Below are 17,816 nucleotides of genomic sequence, written 5' to 3'. Positions count from 1 at the left end.
GAACCATGGCTGGTTAGTAAATTGGCCCGCCATTGAACATTAGGTGACACCTTTGTGATGGCCTATGTCGAGGATGCTAGTTTGTGATGTACACATCGTGGAGCTTCTTGAAAGTTGTTTAAGGTTGGCCCAAAATATTTTATTGTTAAATTCTATAGGCTGATCCCCTACCGACTGAGCGGCACGATCAGCTTGTTCATTTCCTGATAAATCTATATGGAATGGAATCCATACCAAGATGCACTGACCCCCGAATTCGTGGGTTTCGAATAGTTTTTGTTTGATATTAGTCAAGATAGGGTTTATCCTATTTTTTGTCAGAGGATGTAACAGAGCAGAAATGACACTCGGAGAATCTGTGAAAATTAATGTTTTCAAGTAACTCCTATCGTTAATTAGATCTAGTGATTTAGAGATGCCTAAAGCCTCTGCAGATAAGATAGATGAGTTATCATTAAGTCTATAAAGGCGAGGCAGGCCTTTATCCGGGGGGACCACCGCTGCCGAAACTTTCGGAGGTGAAGAGGTTTTGGAACCGTTGGAATAAATTTGTAAAAAGTCTGGAACGTCAGACTTACAGATCAGTTTTAAGGGGGTTCCTAACCCAAGAGCGTTGTATAACATAAACGATTTTCAAAATTGTATGGGTTCTGGAGTAGAGGAAGTAAAAAATTGGGTAAATTGGTTTTAAAAGTACGCAATTTCAGCTTTAACTGAAAAAAAAAGAATCATTTCGTAACGTGAAAATTGTGGCTGCTATCGCCACTGAAGTCATCGTGTACAAAAAGCAACGTTGTAAACGGTAACCATGTTTTCAGCCAAACGGTGAGTCTGAAAAACAAAAACCAAAAAGATCACTTTGCAGGCTAAGGTACCCTCTATCCTCCTATGCTACCGATTTTCAATAAAGTGAAATTTATTAAAGTTATGAATTTTTTTTATCGGTAAATCACATTTTCTAGATTTTCAGCTGTGTTTTCAGCTGTATATTTTGAACGGACATACGGATTCAAAATCCGTTCCATAAGGGGATAGAGGGTACCTTAGCCTTCAAAATAATCTTTGGTTTTCGTTTTTCAGACCCACTGTTTGGCTGAAAACATGGTTACCGTTTACAACGCTGCTTTTTGCACACGATGACTTTAGTGGCGATAGCAGCCACAATTTTCACGTTACGAAATGATTCTTTTTTTTTCAATTAAAGCTGAAATTGCGTACTTTTAAAACTAATTTGCCCAATTTTTTACTTCCTCTACTCCCGAACTCATACAATTTTAAAAATCGTTAATGTTATACAACGCTCTTGGGTTAGGAACCCCCTTAAACATGTAGAAGGAGATGTGGGTCGCTTTGTAAACGTAGGAACCAAGGTTGCTGGGATTCCGCCCTAGCCTGTCAAGTAGAGACTCAATTAGTTGAAGTTTGGGTATGACCATATTACCCTGACAAGAGTGGGTTCTGAAAATGTAATTCTTAATTACTTCTCGACTTCTTACGTGAAGGGGGAGAATACCACTAAGGTGTATTGCCATGTTATTTTGGGTGGTCTTAATCCATCCTAGACAAATTTTGACTGCTGAGGCCTGAACTGATTCGAGTCTTGACAGATGACATTTACAGGCGTTACCAAAGAATTGCGCTCCTCAGTCAAGGAGAGCTCTCACAAATCCCTTAAGCACGATTAGCATTGTTGCGGGGTGACCTCCCCAAGCAAGACTCGAAATAGCCTTAAGTATGGAGACAGTTTGGATGGCTTTGGACCTGTTATATTCAATGTGGGTTACCTAGTGGAGCAATCTATCTAGATGGACGCCTAAGAATTTAGCTGAAGGTAGGTTGTGAATCGGGGAATTGTTAAATTGAATGTAGTTGGGTAGGTTGCCGAGAAGTCTTTTAGAGAAAACACGCAGCTGAGTCTTTTTCTTACTAATCATTAGGCCCCTGTGTAGGAGCCAGTAGTTTTTGGAGTCTAGGGAGGCTGAAACTTTATCAAAAGCAATATGAAATTCCCGGTGGGAGGGGTTTATTACCACATCGTCGGCGTATGTGAGGGTTTTAGTGTTGGGACCTCTGTTATTAAGGATAGATCTAATACACTTCTCGCAAAAATTAAGGGAACAACAAAATTTTCGAAATTTTTTGGTGATTTTCAACAGGCTGTATTTCAGTGAAAAATGGTCGTACAAGAAATAAAAAAACAAAGCTTTTGAAGCTTGAAGACTCTAGTTTTTGAATTTTTTGGTTAAAAATTTTTCGAAGCACTATTAGCCATGCAATCCTTGGATAAAGCACGAAGAAAAAAATTTCAAAATTGAAGTGTATAAATATTAAAAAGAATGGGGCCCGAGAATAGAACCCTGGGGGAGGCCGAGGTTTGCAAGCCTAACAGCCATATCTGCCCCCCGAGTCCTGCCATGGAGCACCCTTTACCAGATAACATGTCTTATAAATCCCACGATTCGATCGCAGTTGCCGAATTCGATTAGATCTTGGATAAGAATTTTGTGGATCACATTATCAATCGCTCCCTCAATATCCACGAAAACACCAGAAAGGTATTTCTTCTTTAAGAAGCTTGTGGAAATGTCAGTTGTGAGAACAGTGATTAGCTGATTGGACTTTTCTGAAACCGTAAAAGCACTTCGGAAATATATGACGGTTTTTGGTTCACCAGAGTATTCTACAGTTGACTATTCTCTCTAAGGTTTTGAGGACAGCTGAGGAGAGGGTGATTGGTCTAAATTCTTTGGATCCAGGTTTAGGTACGAAACGCTATACAAGGTGGTCCATTTAAGTTGATGCAGCAGAATATCTCGAGAACCAGCCATTTTAGAGAAAGATGTTTGAAATAAAAGTTTCATGGTTCGAAGGGGGAAAAACACTGTGTCATCGTACTTTTTATTTGGTGCAGGCTTAGAAGGTCATTTGGAGGTCAACATTGTTTTTTTAAATAGGAACATGTACTTTTTTTGACAGATTTGCATGTTACCCATAAAAATGAAAAACTTTTATTCGAAACTTTTTTTTATACATCAATTTTTCAAGGTATCTCAAAATTAAGAAAATAAGTAGTAGGAAGATCTGGTGACCGAGCATGCCAATGTACTAGTCCTACTAATCTACCTATGTTTTTGTTTCCATTCCATGAAGGTACGAGATCTACTCTCCGAACTGAGCCCGTGGTGGGGATTCCGTTCGAACGAGAATAAGGGGAAGCGGCACTACTAGGAGTGGCACTATTACGGGAGCGGACTGTAGTCTCATCATAATGGATTATTCAATCATCGCGGAAAAAATTAAAATGATTTTGATCTATGGTGAATCCGGAAGAAACAATCATAAAGCTATTACATTGTACGCTAACCGTTTTCAAATTGAAAAATTGATGTCGTATAAAAAAAAGTTTGGGATAAAAGTTATTCATAATTTTTATGTGTAAAATGCAAATCTGTAAAAAAAAGTACATGTTCCCATTTCAAAAAACAATGTTGACCTTCAAATGACCTTGTAAACCTCCACCAAATCAACAGTACGATGGCACAGTGTTTTGCCCCCACCGAACCATGAAACTTTTATTTCAAAAATCTTTTAAATGGCTGGTTCTCGAGTTATTCTGCTGTGTCAACTTAAATGGACCACCTTGTATAATGAAACTAATCCTCTGGGAACCTAACCGTGAGTGATATCAGTGTCTCGTCTGGTCGTAGTTTCCGGACTCTAAAGTAATACAGTTTTCAGCCGCGAAAGGGATAGAGACCTTGCTAAATGCAGATGCTATGTCTTTATCATCTGGGGAATGAGTGGGGACTATCTTGGGGAGGTGGAGTCTGCTTTTAAAGGCCTTGATTGACCCCCAGACCTTATCAAGGCTATAGTCCAGTCATTACGTCGGAAAAATCGGGTTAGAAATGAAAATGAACCGAGAAAGCCAAATTTTGGATATTACGTGGGGGGTGGCTAGAAAAGCTTAAGTTCAAATTGTTGACCAAAATAACCTTGTACGTTTCCCGCCATCTTGAAAAAAGGGTTAAATTTAGTTTTTTCATCATAACTCGGTTCCCCGTTGAGATACGAAATTTTTTACACAATACTTTTTTGTTGCTCTCTGCACGATCTACAATTAAGGTCTTATACATTTTTCACGTATCGATCGTCGTTATCGAGATATCGATAAAAAAAAACCATAAATTTGGGGAGAAAAAATTGTTTTTCGCTATTTCCTTTTTTCTCGTCAAAGATATCGAAAAATGTCTGAAATGAAACTTCTAGAGCGTGTTCAGACCTACAAATTCCTTTTTTTATTTTTCATTTCCGACAAAAATTACGACCTCTAGCGCGCCGCAAATTCGGCCCCAGCGCGCCCGACGCTGCAATAATGTGCGTCTCGCCATAGAGCGCGTCTATACGGCGACCGTTAAGAGTTTGGGCATGGGTCAGGTATAAAAGACCCTTTTTTCGTGTCCGTGCCGGAACATCTGCTCCTTATTCGTCGCATTCCAGTCAGTTGTCTCGAGTCTTTTGAAGCGAGCGAACGTGTTTGAAAATTTGTGTGAAAATGGGTGATTGTTTCATTTGCAAAAAACCTCTGATTGACGATGTTTATGTGGCTAAAAAGAGAGCTGTTCAGACTCTCTTAGCGGTGAGCGTGAAAAGAGGACGTGTGGAGCATCAAGAGATGTTACAAAATATTGACTCAGTGAGTGTTCATAGTTCGTGCTACAAAAAATATGGAAACCAACGGCTAGCGTCAATTGCTTCTCGACGAAGCGAGTCTCCATCGCAAGAACCAGAACCAGAAGAACAACTGCAGGTCATTCCCACTTTTGATTTTAAAAATCGATGTTTACTTTGTGGAGAAATATTTTGCAACGAATCAAAATTGCCAATGCATAGACGGAAAAAAATTCATTCCGTGGTAGAAATATCGATGAAAGAAAAAGTTATAGGATACCTGTCTGGACGTGACGATGAATTTGCCACTTCAATCATCGAGCGTATTCATGGTATACCTGATCTCGTCGCAGTAGGAGCTCGATACCATCGAACATGTATTTCTCATGTATATCATGCACTACCTGAGGAGGGGAATAAGAAAGGACGACCTACGGGGGACAAAGTAGACGAGGCAATGGAGGCAATTTACTCCTTTCTAAAAGAAAATTCCGACGAATGTCAATTTTCTATTAGCGAGCTGGTGAACCAAATAAATGGAGATTTCGTTCCTCACATGAGAACGGTTAAAAAACATTTGCAAGAGAAGTATGGAGACGACATTCTCATAATCGAAAAACAAGGACGTGATTGCGTGGTGTGCTTTCGAAATACCGGTTTCAAAATACTCTCGGATAAATGGTACGGAGAAAAAAAAAAGGATTATCACGAAGAAAGATGAAGAGTTATTCGCGAAGCTGCTGCGATAATCCGTGAGGACATTAGAGGTGTCGTTTACGATAAAAACAATTACCCCCCATCGGATGAATTCGTGAAAGATGTCGAAGCCGCTGTTCCTGAATCTTTGCAAGTTTTACTTGCTACAATGATAACAAAAGATAAACGTCGTGCATTGGAACAATGGAAAAAAAATGTACAGCGATAGGTCACTCCATAATAACAGCCGCGATTGAAGAATTTTCACGACTCGAAGAATGTACCGAGGAGGAACTTCAACAGCCAGGACCATCAAAACGACGAAAAACGTGTGAAAAAAATGACCACGAATAATTATTATTTTTGCTGTATAAAAATTATTTGATTAATAAATTTCATGTGTTTGATTTATTATTTGGCTGGTTCATTAATTTATTTTGTGTACCAATAATTCCCTGAACTACCATTCATCCATTTTTACGTGTGGATACAACCAGAGATGAGTAGGGAGATCTCCAACGCTCGGCTTTTCGTGATACCAGCTAGATTGGAGCGTCGACGTGACACCTAGGCGGCCACGCACCGAAGGTGGCCCATTTCCGACCTGACACCTAGGCGGCCATGCACCGAAGGTGGCCCACAATCGTGTATATATAGATATACTCGGTCCCTCGAGCAAGTGGTTGCCAATCGGATCCTTGTCCCCGCTCGCACAGATGTTTCCAGGAATGCAAGAATTGGGATTTTTTTGTTTCAGTTATGAATGTCAGCGAATAAAAGTATCTCCAGATTTGATAAATCTTGGAATCAATTAGCGGACGCTGAACCAAATTAATTAACTATTCCCAGTCCGAATACTTTTTTTTTTTTTTTTAATATATATTATTTTTTTATTGATATGAAAATATGTGACGTCTGGTATTCTCGAATATTTGTGCACGCAGTCTATGGAAAAATATACGAAGCCAGCTCGATAACATTTATGCAAAATGTGCAATGGGCAAGTGGTTGGGGGAAATTTTTTTTTTCTCGAACTGAATCTTCCAGAGAAGCATCAGCGAATTCCAAGCAAGCTCCATAAACATACCGAGCAAACACGCGCTCGCGGACGTAGCTGTGGTGTGGCTGAGTGGATACCACATGAGGATGAATTTTCAATCACAGGTTTTTGCGCGAAGTTTTCCTGTATTTAAGTTAATTACTGCTGCCTTTGTTATAATACTGCATTCAAGTCTTAAACAAAACACTAAAAAATAAGTTAACCACTTAATGTAAAACAAAATGTTAGATTGAGCTTAAAATTTAAGCCGGAGTTACATAAACTAAGATAATTACAAGTGCAACATTGTAAATATTGTACATTTATTGTTCACCTAAATAAATATGGTTTCCTCCTCAAAAAAAAAAAAAAATGAGGATGGAGTGATGCGGGACACGGGTTCGATCGCAGTTCACTCTTTTTATTTTTTTTTAAATTCAATCCCGGCTTTTGTTTTAGTATTTTCGGAGAGAAAAAACAAATGAAAGAAAGAAAATTTCCAGAGCCGGTCGATTTTTTCCTTCTTTCCTTTTGCTTTTTGTTTTACTGAACCCACCCTTTTTGTAGTGGGGGTAACCCAGAAGAGAACAAATAATTGAAACAATAAAATTCCGAGTGTGAATCGATTTGTTCCTCGTTTTTGGCGCCTCTTTTTTAATAAGGAAAAGTTTTGACAGTAATGAAAAATAGAGATTACTAAAAACAAATGTATTGTTTTTTAATAACACCGGTCCACAAAAATAAAAACAAAGTGGTCTGTACTTTTGACCGGACCTACCTATCTTTATGTATTTTGACGCGCTGAATCCGAATCTGGAGTCAGTTTTGCCCGTACACCCTCAAAATTTTGAGTAAATTGCAAAAGACCATAAAAATAGCCAAAAATTAGCAGTTTTGGTAAGAAAAAAATTTGTGGAACTATAGACCAAGTATGATTTTTATGCATTTTGGTCCGCTAAACCCAAATCTGAAGTTTATTCAACCATAAGCCTTTTAAAATTTAATTGGGCCGGTGTTATTAAAAAACAATACATTTGTTTTTAGTAATCTCTATTTTCCATTACTGTCAAAACTTTTCCTTATTAAAAAAAAAACGCCCATTTTATATCAGTCTTGACGAGCATTTCTTAGGAATTTTGAGAAATGCGAGATCGGAACGACAAAATTAATTCAGTAGCAACAATGTATGGACCCCTCTCCTCTTCGGATATTGACAGCCAGTTAAGAGGCTTCACAGTGTTCAGTTTAGTGCCAGCAGCTCTCGGGGTATCAAGATGGTAAGTGAATTACATAATTATTTTACATGCATGCAAAAACCGGCAGGTTTGACGCTCGTCTATTTACTTTATAGATTAAAAAGAGAAAAAATGGGAAGGACCTGTAGTCGTATTTTATACTTTATTTAATTTTCCTTGAATTGTCAAACGTTTTTATTTTTGATTGTATAGGAAGAAGATGTGTGGGGAATTCCATTCTAGTGCCCAAGAATGTAGTACACATTTTCGATCGTTTTAACTTTTTTTTTTTGGGAAAACATGTTCCTCAATTTCCAAATTTCCTTAATTTTTTGGTATTCAAATCGATTCTTAACAATTTTGCGCACAGGTGGGATTTCTTTAATTATTTTTTCCCTAAACCTGAGGATATTTCCTATCTGAGATCACTGTCGATAGGCGAGATTCCGGAAATCATTAATTACCTTTTTTTCTAATTAAAAAGAAAATCACATAAGGCCACTAAGAGCTCGAAATGAAAATCTGAAAAAATGAGAGATGGTTTTTTGTATTCGAAGCCATTAACGTAAAAAATCCGTTTAACGACCATCCTAATACATATACATTTTATGTTGGGCATTCCACGTCAAATTTGCAACCCATGTACCTCACCCTCTTCGCTTTTGATAATTGTTTGGTATGATGTTGCAACCACGGTTTCAATCGACTTAAAACAGCGTCGGAATTTTTTGCAGATTTCTTTAGCCACCACTGAAATAGAAAAAAATTGAAAAACCAATTCCGAAAACGCTTCTTTCAAAATTCTGAAAAAATTCACACTGATTTTATAATTAAAAATATGATTCTTAAGCACGAGACGATAACGGGATCTCTACATTTACTACAGTTTTCGCAAGTTTTTAGTTTTCTTGGATCTTTGAATAACTTGAAAAAAAAGAATGAAATGGTATGAACTATATTCAGGCCTTCTGGCATTCCTCTAGATTTCAGAAAAATTGAAATCCATTAATAATAGAGAAATTTATGACCGAATAAATAAATAGCAACTCCAATTCCGGCATGAGAAAAAAAACTTGCTAGAAAAGTAGTGATGTGACTTATGTGATTTTCTTTTTAATTAGAAAAAAAGGTAATTAATGATTTCCGGAATCTCGCCTATCGACAGTGATCTCAGATAGGAAATATCCTCAGGTTTAGGGAAAAAATAATTAAAGAAATCCCACCTGTGCGCAAAATTGTTAAGAATCGATTTGAATACCAAAAAATTAAGGAAATTTGGAAATTGAGGAACATGTTTTCCCAAAAAAAAAAAGTTAAAACGATCGAAAATGTGTACTACATTCTTGGGCACTAGAATGGAATTCCCCACACATCTTCTTCCTATACAATCAAAAATAAAAACGTTTGACAATTCAAGGAAAATTAAATAAAGTATAAAATACGACTACAGGTCCTTCCCATTTTTTCTCTTTTTAATCTATAAAGTAAATAGACGAGCGTCAAACCTGCCGGTTTTTGCATGCATGTAAAATAATTATGTAATTCACTTACCATCTTGATACCCCGAGAGCTGCTGGCACTAAACTGAACACTGTGAAGCCTCTTAACTGGCTGTCAATATCCGAAGAGGAGAGGGGTCCATACATTGTTGCTACTGAATTAATTTTGTCGTTCCGATCTCGCATTTCTCAAAATTCCTAAGAAATGCTCGTCAAGACTGATATAAAATGGGCGTTTTTTTTTTAATAAGGAAAAGTTTTGACAGTAATGGAAAATAGAGATTACTAAAAACAAATGTATTGTTTTTTAATAACACCGGCCCAATTAAATTTTAAAAGGCTTATGGTTGAATAAACTTCAGATTTGGGTTTAGCGGACCAAAATGCATAAAAATCATACTTGGTCTATAGTTCCACAAATTTTTTTCTTACCAAAACTGCTAATTTTTGGCTATTTTTATGGTCTTTTGCAATTTACTCAAAATTTTGAGGGTGTACGGGCAAAACTGACTCCAGATTCGGATTCAGCGCGTCAAAATACATAAAGATAGGTAGGTCCGGTCAAAAGTACAGACCACTTTGTTTTTATTTTTGTGGACCGGTGTTATTAAAAAACAATACATTTGTTTTTAGTAATCTCTATTTTTCATTACTGTCAAAACTTTTCCTTATTAAAAAAGAGGCGCCAAAAACGAGGAACAAATCGATTCACACTCGGAATTTTATTGTTTCAATTATTTGTTCTCTTCTGGGTTACCCCCACTACAAAAAGGGTGGGTTCAGTAAAACAAAAAGCAAAAGGAAAGAAGGAAAAAATCGACCGGCTCTGGAAATTTTCTTTCTTTCATTTGTTTTTTCTCTCCGAAAATACTAAAACAAAAGCCGGGATTGAATTTAAAAAAAAATAAAAAGAGTGAACTGCGATCGAACCCGTGTCCCGCATCACTCCATCCTCATTTTTTTTTTTTTTTGAGGAGGAAACCATATTTATTTAGGTGAACAATAAATGTACAATATTTACAATGTTGCACTTGTAATTATCTTAGTTTATGTAACTCCGGCTTAAATTTTAAGCTCAATCTAACATTTTGTTTTACATTAAGTGGTTAACTTATTTTTTAGTGTTTTGTTTAAGACTTGAATGCAGTATTATAACAAAGGCAGCAGTAATTAACTTAAATACAGGAAAACTTCGCGCAAAAACCTGTGATTGAAAATTCATCCTCATGTGGTATCCACTCAGCCACACCACAGCTACGTCCGCGAGCGCGTGTTTGCTCGGTATGTTTATGGAGCTTGCTTGGAATTCGCTGATGCTTCTCTGGAAGATTCAGTTCGAGAAAAAAAAAATTTCCCCCAACCACTTGCCCATTGCACATTTTGCATAAATGTTATCGAGCTGGCTTCGTATATTTTTCCATAGACTGCGTGCACAAATATTCGAGAATACCAGACGTCACATATTTTCATATCAATAAAAAAATAATATATATTAAAAAAAAAAAAAAAAGTATTCGGACTGGGAATAGTTAATTAATTTGGTTCAGCGTCCGCTAATTGATTCCAAGATTTATCAAATCTGGAGATACTTTTATTCGCTGACATTCATAACTGAAACAAAAAAATCCCAATTCTTGCATTCCTGGAAACATCTGTGCGAGCGGGGACAAGGATCCGATTGGCAACCACTTGCTCGAGGGACCGAGTATATCTATATATACACGATTGTGGGCCACCTTCGGTGCATGGCCGCCTAGGTGTCAGGTCGGAAATGGGCCACCTTCGGTGCGTGGCCGCCTAGGTGTCACGTCGACGCTCCAATCTAGCTGGTATCACGAAAAGCCGAGCGTTGGAGATCTCCCTACTCATCTCTGATACAACCGTGCGAGCGGCTCAATCGAAACCGGGCACAGTCTTACTGACTTTGCGGCGCGCTAGAGGTCGTAATTTTCGTCGGAAATGAAAAATAAAAAAACGAATTTGTAGGTCTGAACACGCTCTAGAAGTTTCATTTCAGACATTTTTCGATATCTTTGACGAGAAAAAAGGAAATAGCGAAAAACAATTTTTTCTTTCCAAATTTATGGTTTTTTTTATCAATATCTCGATAACGACGATCGGTACGTGAAAAATGTGTAAGACCTTAATTGTAGATCGTGCAGAGAGCAACAAAAAAATATTGAATAAAAAATTTCGTATCTCAACGGGGAACCGAGTTATGATGAAAAAACTAAATTTAACCCTTTTTTCAAGATGGCGGAAAACGCACAAGGTTATTTTGGTCGACAATTTGAACTTAAGCTTTTCTAGCCGCCCCCCACGTAATATCCAAAATTTGGCTTTCTCGGTTCATTTTCATTTCCAAATGTATACAGGGTGTCCCTAAATTGAGGGACACGGACCAGCGAGCGTGATACCTGACTGAAATGCAACCGAGAATTTCTTTACCGGAAGCTCGTCCGACGCATAGTTTTTGAATTATAAGCGATAGCGTTAGGCCAATCAGAGTGCACCATTTCATCTGGATTTGCCGCCACGGAAATTGCTGTTTTGTTCGTCTGGGTGAATTATTATTATTCGGTTACAAATTAAATATCGGCACCTCCCCTCACTCGCTGTTGTACCCCTTCTCGAGCGCTGACCTCGGTATTGTTGCCGCGGCACACGCTGCCGGCCGCACACCCACGGACGCACACTCGTGTGTGTGAAAATAAGCGAATGCCCAGCTACACAATACTACGAAACACACATCTACGAGTGAAAATAAAAATAAATCTCCAAATAAATCAGCGGATTTAAGATTTAATGTTATAAAACACTTCCAATCATCGATGTATGCATAAAACTAGAGATTTTAGATGATTGATATGCCGTTAGGGTTCATAATTAGTCATTCAATCAATCTGAATTATGCTTTCCGAACATTTTTTGTGTCTTTGCAACATAACTTTTCCACTAGTTTGAAATTCATCATTGACATCCGATTTTTCAATAATGCGAGGGAACAACAACTCGCTGAAATGACGTGTCAATAGGTTTGTAAATCACTTACGATTCACCTGAGTTAACACAAAATAACTGAATAAATGAGAATTCACTGACTCACTAAAAATGATAACTGAAATCTGGAGAATTATTTGAGATTTAACTGAATTAGGAAGAGTTGTAATAAGTCAAGTTACTTTGAATAACTTTAGATTCGTGCCAAAATTTTATGTTAAGAGAGAAAAATAATTAAATTCAAATAAAAAAGTAATTTTAAATCAAGAAGAAGGAAATTCTCAAATACCTGAATTCAAATGAAGCAATTTCAATTTAATAAATCTATCTGAATTTGAAGAAAAATAATTATTATTATTTGGAATAGAAAAATGAAGTCGAACTACATGAATAAATTCAATCAATTCAACTCAAAAAAATATGGTGTCATTCAAATTCCCAGTTATTTCCTCGTCGATTCAATGTGGGTCTGGAGTGGCAAGTAACGTTGAAATTGTTGAGATCAATGCTAGTGATGGACACTTATCTGAGAATAATCGATGTATCGATTAATCGATTTCAACAAAGTAATCGGACATGGCTCGATCAAATTGGTAAAAATTAATCAATTTGGTAAATTTCTGCGTGTAGTCTTAATATCAGAAGAGATATTTCGATAATTCATAGTCTTATTCAAAATATTTTTGAGTTTGACAAATTTTGAGTAATTGTTACTTAAATCACATACATCGATACTGTATTGCATCGTTCGTGTTAGTAAACAAGCGGCTCCAGACCCACATTGAATCGACGAGGAAATAACTGGGAATTTGAATGACACCATATTTTTTTGAGTTGAATTGATTGAATTTATTCATGTAGTTCGACTTCATTTTTCTATTCCAAATAATAATAATTATTTTTCTTCAAATTCAGATAGATTTATTAAATTGAAATTGCTTCATTTGAATTCAGGTATTTGAGAATTTCCTTCTTCTTGATTTAAAATTACTTTTTTATTTGAATTTAATTATTTTTCTCTCTTAACATAAAATTTTGGCACGAATCTAAAGTTATTCAAAGTAACTTGACTTATTACAACTCTTCCTAATTCAGTTAAATCTCAAATAATTCTCCAGATTTCAGTTATCATTTTTAGTGAGTCAGTGAATTCTCATTTATTCAGTTATTTTGTGTTAACTCAGGTGAATCGTAAGTGATTTACAAACCTATTGACACGTCATTTCAGCGAGTTGTTGTTCCCTCGCATTATTGAAAAATCGGATGTCAATGATGAATTTCAAACTAGTGGAAAAGTTATGTTGCAAAGACACAAAAAATGTTCGGAAAGCATAATTCAGATTGATTGAATGACTAATTATGAACCCTAACGGCATATCAATCATCTAAAATCTCTAGTTTTATGCATACATCGATGATTGGAAGTGTTTTATAACATTAAATCTTAAATCCGCTGATTTATTTGGAGATTTATTTTTATTTTCACTCGTAGATGTGTGTTTCGTAGTATTGTGTAGCTGGGCATTCGCTTATTTTCACACACACGAGTGTGCGTCCGTGGGTGTGCGGCCGGCAGCGTGTGCCGCGGCAACAATACCGAGGTCAGCGCTCGAGAAGGGGTACAACAGCGAGTGAGGGGAGGTGCCGATATTTAATTTGTAACCGAATAATAATAATTCACCCAGACGAACAAAACAGCAATTTCCGTGGCGGCAAATCCAGATGAAATGGTGCACTCTGATTGGCCTAACGCTATCGCTTATAATTCAAAAACTATGCGTCGGACGAGCTTCCGGTAAAGAAATTCTCGGTTGCATTTCAGTCAGGTATCACGCTCGCTGGTCCGTGTCCCTCAATTTAGGGACACCCTGTATAATGACTGGACTACTAGTCTGCGGACCAATCGAGGAGCAGAATTCTCTGAAACTATTTCTTTTGGTATCTCTGAGGAAATTTTTAACCTCTTTATCTATAATGAATAGTATTTTCATGACCTGAAAAGCTTCAAGATGACCGATCACGTCTAGTTGAATATTCTAGTGCTGAATTATATGGTGTATGATTATCCTGGTGTCCACTTCTTGTGCATATTTCTGCTTCTACAACTGCCTATACCTTCTGGTGTCTTAGTAAACATTTTTCCACCTATTCTACGTATCCACGCGGATCTACGCAGCGAAAGTGATCTGCAGCTGGCGGATCAAAGTGGGCTACAGCCATTGGCTTGCTTATCCTTGGTATTACGTTTATTACAATCACAACTTGAGTCGAACGAATACTTTTGAACTTCGGCTATCAACAGAGACCGGTTCCAGCCGGAATTGGAAAGCGATAAGGAGAGGCAGGCTACTCCTCTCCTAACTCCCTGTTTCGATCTCCGCAAAGTTTGTCCTGTCTTGTTGATTGTTGTAAATCCTCTGGTTTCTTTCTCTCCTGTTCGTTTTTGTGTCTTTTTTTCTCCTTTTTTTCTCTTTCCTGTTGTTATGCCTGATACGTTAGCAACACCGGTCTCGAAAAGGAGCAGGGATCTCTCTGACGAGGCCCCCGGCGATTCAAATTCCCCACCTAACAAAATTAGGGGGGCTGATCAACTAATTCCCTTGGTGCCCTCTTTGAGGGTCCGTATATAGCAATAGGTATTGTAACGGACAGCTGATCGAGGTCACCATCGACATCAGCAATGCCCATAACATACAAAAAATCACAACAACAACAAACGGTGACCGACGCCTTGTTGACAACACTGACTCAAAGATCCTCCGGAAAGGTAATGGATAAGGAGGAGACGACGACGATGTAGCGGGATGGGAAATCGGGACGAGTAGAAATAGGAGAACCGCGGAGAGCATCGTTAGCGGTTGACCGGCATAGCGTCGAACTGACTCACAAGTTAGGGATAGACTTTGTAAAAGAGCAGTTGTCCGGCAAAGCGCCGAACTGTCTCACCCAGGTTTTTGATAGCGAAGTGTTCCTCATCTGGAGGGCACTATTGAAGTTAGCTTCAGTAAATTGTGATACCGAACTTCAAGCAAAGCGCTTAGTTCCGACTTACAAGGAAAGTATCCCAGCCCGAACTCTCCGATTTGATTTCTTTTATAGTATGTTATAGTAGATTAAAAACTAAGCGACACGGATTTTTTTCTATCGGCCATAAAACAGTTTAAGGAGGTGAAACCACCCTTCAAAGTGAGGCATGTCAAGGGGCGATTTGGCAGTTTCATCCACAAGAACATAATATTTTTTAATCAATCCAACTGGAAAAGTTTTCTCATGAAGAGAAATGAAAAATGTATTTTAAAAAATAAGGGGTATTGTAAAAATTAAGGGGTTGAGCCAGCCCTAAATATAATCACATTTATGTAAAAAATTGTCAAATTCAAGTCTAAAAATCTGAGAAAATATACAATGCGTACGAACACGAAGGAAATATGACATATAATTGGATTTCCTCGTAAAAAAATATTGAACGGGTAACTACCCTTACACGCTGTTTACCTTGCGTTTACGCGAGAAAATGGTCAATTTCAAGTCTAAAACTCTGATAAAATATACAATGCGTATGAAGACGATGGAAATATGTTGGAGATTGCGGTGCACGGCACTGCGGAGTGCAAGAATGACACGAGTTGTATGATTAATATTGTAGGTTTATTTGTTCCTTTCTGTACATTCGTGGTTTTGTGTTGTATAACGTTTTGTGTGTCGAGTGTTTGTGTTTGTGTTTTGTGTATGAGTCCCGCAGTAGGTGACTGGTATGCTATGTGTCGTGCGTTCGACTTGCGCGGTGATCCGCGTGATGGATCGAATTCCGTTCTAACAAAATACATATATTTGGATTTTTTAGAAAAAAAATATTGGATGGGGTAACTACCCTTGGACGCTGTTTATTTTGCGCTTACGCGAAAAATGGACCAATTGAAATCTAAAAATTTGAAAAAATGTATATTGCGTATGTACACAAAAGAAAATTTACGTGTTTCTGGATTTTGTCAAAAAAAAAAATATTGGACGGAACTACCCTTACGTACTGTACTTGCTTTTCTCCTTCGACAGCCAAAGTTCTTCCTGAATGCATCTCCAGCTGGAATCCGCTTCAATCGGAATTGTACACATTTTGAATTCCAAAATTTGCTATATCGTGTTTAACATGAGCCACAAATTCATCTGCTTTCACTTTTTACCATTCAGCATCTTCTGAAGTTTTTCTAGTGATAAATTTATTGATTTTCCTGGATACTATACTGTATGCGTGTTTAAATCGATTCAATCATTTTTTTGAAGCTGTAAATCGAAAATCTTCATGGCCAATTTCTTTCTGGGCTGGTAAGGCCCATTTGCGTAAATCATTATCAGGAACGATGAAATAAGCGTCGATAGGTGCTTTAAAATTATCAAACGTAATGTCGCAAATTCTAGCGATTTTATTTCTGTAAGTGCCACCTTTATTTAATGAATTAGCCCATCGTCGCAGTTAATTTATAGATTTTACTCTTTTAATATTTTTTCTTACAGTTTCAATGCGTAAATTTCTTTTTTGTCAGCTTCTCCAGAAATCTACAGCTCTTGATTAATAATTATACGATACATCTTCTTCGTCTTTCGTACACTCATTTGTAGGTGGCACAGGCTGGATAGGTAAAGTATGCATAATGTCATCTTCTATTATTTGGGCATTAGTATTTTTGTATGGTTTTTGAAAATCTAGGGATTCTTCAATCGTCATTTCCACGCCATTAAATTCATTCAACGCAGTCAATAAAATATTTCGATGTACTCTTTTAATTCAATTTCCCTTCGATATATCGGCGTCTCTTCTGTATTTAGCGATTGAAATACGCCAAGCAAAAGATTGACGACATTTATAGGATTTACTTTCATCTTCATTATTGCTGAAAAAATGTGTTGTAATAACTCGAATAATATCCCTTTTATTCCTAAATAGCGGTACATAAGGAAGTTGAAAAAGGCGACAAAGGCAGACGAGTGACAATGAAAATGAAACTTATTTTCACGCTTTAGAATTTTGATATTGTTATTTAATATTTATAATGCAATGAATTTAATAATTAGTTGGCCAACGTGTTGTTTTGTGTATTGAACACATCTTCACATTGCATCAGAAAAATAACATTTATATCCCACAATTTTTAAATATTATTTTATAATTAACCAAGAACAATTTTAATTTACTTGTTATAGACAACAAAAATAATTCACAAGACAAAACATAATAATATAATAATAATACGAGAGGAACTTGATTTTCAATTAATAACAATGACCAAAAAATATTATTTCAATTCGACTCTTTAACTTATTTCTATACGAAAATATCTCGTTGAAAATTTGCAAAACTTACAAAATCTTTAACTGTTTTCCGAATGAAAAATTTATGATTTCTACACATAAACTCATATAAAATATTCAATTTTCTCCGAAAAGAACTGCTCACTTTGACGTAGCGCTTACTGTGCAGAACTCACAAATAAAACTGAAAACATGAGTTACTTTATCGAAAAAACCAATTTACAGTGAATATTTCCACACTTGTAGAAGCAAATATGTTATCTTGTCTATAAATGGTTGCGTTGATATTGAAGCTGCTGATGATGGACAATACACAATATTGTGTCATGCTGCGATAAGTTACTCTTGAAGTGATATTTTACTCTAGAA

The sequence above is a fragment of the Neodiprion pinetum genome, chromosome 1 (genome assembly GCF_021155775.2).
Source record: "Neodiprion pinetum isolate iyNeoPine1 chromosome 1, iyNeoPine1.2, whole genome shotgun sequence".
NCBI classification, from domain to species: domain Eukaryota; kingdom Metazoa; phylum Arthropoda; class Insecta; order Hymenoptera; family Diprionidae; genus Neodiprion; species Neodiprion pinetum.
The sequence above is the reverse complement of the archived record's forward strand: the minus strand, read 5'-3'. Positions refer to the sequence as shown.